Below are 2624 nucleotides of genomic sequence, written 5' to 3' on the forward strand. Positions count from 1 at the left end.
CCGATAAGAACTATCGCCTTTACCGATGCATCGGTGTAGATGATCGTTACAGTCCTATTGAGTAATTTGACGAAACAACGCTTACTAGTGACTGCAACAGCACACCACGAACCGGAATGGACAGGAAAAGCTAGTAGATATGTCTCACCACTTAATGCGATAGTGAGCTGTTGGAATGGGATTCCTCTTACATCAAGATTTTCTGGCAAAAGGGGACCTGCCACAATGAAAACGTTGTTCAAAAAACGTAAATTAGGTCATTGTGAACTGCAGAACAGGGCACATAACAATCCAAAAAGGCCCGTTTCTCGAAAGTCCCGAAACTTTCTGGCCCTTCTTCGGTTGTCACAATTTCGTCTCGCCCTATGTAAGGGAATCCAGGTGGTCCTCGGATTCCAAATCCCAGCCCATGGGATTCCGGATCCGAGTCGTGGATGCTGGATTCCAAACTCATGGGTTGCACCAAACTGGATCCTGGATTCTGGATTCCATACAATGGATTCCGGATTCCTTTTACCTCGGGCGATTCCTCTCTATCTCAAAAACGAAGAGATTTTAAGTCGCGCGACTTCACAATCAATTTGCTTTTTGTTATCTTAAAATTGACCCGCTTATCAAAGCAAGTGTATGATAATTTTCGGCCTCGAAATGCTCTCGGAACTCTCGAGAAATGTAACCCTGGCCGGATAAGGAAGCCTCGATAGAAACGTTTAATTTCTTTCACCTCGCTAGAAATTATGGGACACGTTGCGACACTCAGGCTTTTTCTACGACTAAGGTACAACAAGAAAGCATCAACACCCGTTCGTGTCAAATATGTAGTGGACAACCCATCTTTTACCAAAGACTATTGCATTCGTCACTCTTTCGCAATCAGTTTGTGATGATAGAGCGAATGTTATGAAGAATTTTAAGCTCTTCTTTCACATTTATTATCTTAATTAAATATGTGGTTGACTTCATTGTATTGATCTGTAAGCCGTTAACTTCTCATCTAAGTAAAACGCAAAAAAAAAGTCACATGAATTAATAAGATGAAAAGTTTGATTCGAAACTAAAGTTGGCTGGAAAATGATCAACAGTAGGGAGTATAAGAAACCACGACGGCTACGGCGACGAAAACGTCACTTCAAACTATTAGATTGATCTATTTTAAGTGTTTCACGATGTTTCCATCTTGTTTATGTTATACAATATGGGTAAAGTATGCTACAACCAGATACGTATGTACGGATTTGAAGCAAAGAGAGAGAAGGAAAGATTCACTGTTATTTTCCCACGTTGTCGTCAAAACCTGAAAATTGGTCACTTTACGTTGTTGTTTGACGAGTACGGGAGAGAAATGTACGCACGATCATTTTTTGCTCTTTTAACCAATAATATTACTGCCTTTTGGCGTTAGCGTTGCTGTAGCCGTTGCCGTTTCTTAAACTCCCTGGTATTGCATAGACAGACCATGCTTTGCTCACCAACAGCTCCTTCCGGTGAAATGCTCCGTAAGTGTTGGACAACGTCAGATCTCTTCACTAAGTTAGCTTCTCTGGACAAGACTCAAATCCACTTCATAGTTTGAGGATCTGGTTGTTCCCAAGAGGCTTCCATCAGCAGTTGTTTCTCTTTAAACAGACTCACAATTTGTTCAGGGTCACATGACTGGAAAGCGAGAGACTGCCGGAGCTTGTCAGGAAGAGCGAGTGCCTTCTCTTCATTTCCTAGCGAATATTTAGATATCTTTGAGATCATTGAGGCCCTCCCAGGGGTTTTGGGGAACAAGGGAACATGGCTAATTTGAACTGGGAAACAAACACAAAATATCTTAGGGAACAAGGGAACATAAACCATTTAGGAATCAAAAAGCTGAGAACAAGTTTGGAAGTAATTTCGGGAACAAGGGAACACAAGAAAAATTTGAAAGGAGGCAAGGGAATATGGACCCCTTCCCCCTTCCCCTGGGAGCGCTTCATCGTTTTTAAGCACCAGGTAAGGCCTCTACTTAGATCATTGCATTGGCTGCCGGTAAGGCAACGTATACCTACGTATACCGACCGACCTAGCCCCTTTAAGCACATTTTTTTCACAGCAGTAAACATTGGTCAAAGCGCCTATTTTTAGAAACATTAATGTATGCTGAAGCCAAACTATTTCTATTTTCAACTGATTATTGAAAACGTATTAAGACATCATAGCACCAAGGAATTAAAAAAGTGAAAGATAGACCTAAAAAAGGTGGGATTAAGAGACACTGAAACTGGTTTATTAATGAAGAACCACGCGCACTGTAAAAACTGACTAGTTAAACCAACCAATTAAATTTGTTGCAAAATGCATCTGAGGCAACCCACATTTAAGTGGTTAATACGACCAGTTTAAATTGGTAAAAACTAACCAATTTTTTTTCCAGTTCAAAATAACTGATTCTTGTTATATTAAGTTTTACGTTTAGTTGAATCGTCTCTTGTTTAGGTGTTCTTTTGACATTTATCAACAGTTGAATCAACCGATTCATAATTAGTTGAAACTACGATTTTTGACAGAGAACAAGATGCATCAAAAGGAGAAGGCACCTCTTGCAGAATGATACAATGATATATGAAGTTGGTGGTGATTACAGGTTTTTCTACTCC

The sequence above is a fragment of the Montipora foliosa genome, chromosome 2 (assembly GCF_036669935.1).
Source record: "Montipora foliosa isolate CH-2021 chromosome 2, ASM3666993v2, whole genome shotgun sequence".
In the NCBI taxonomy this organism is placed as follows: Eukaryota; Metazoa; Cnidaria; class Anthozoa; order Scleractinia; family Acroporidae; genus Montipora; species Montipora foliosa.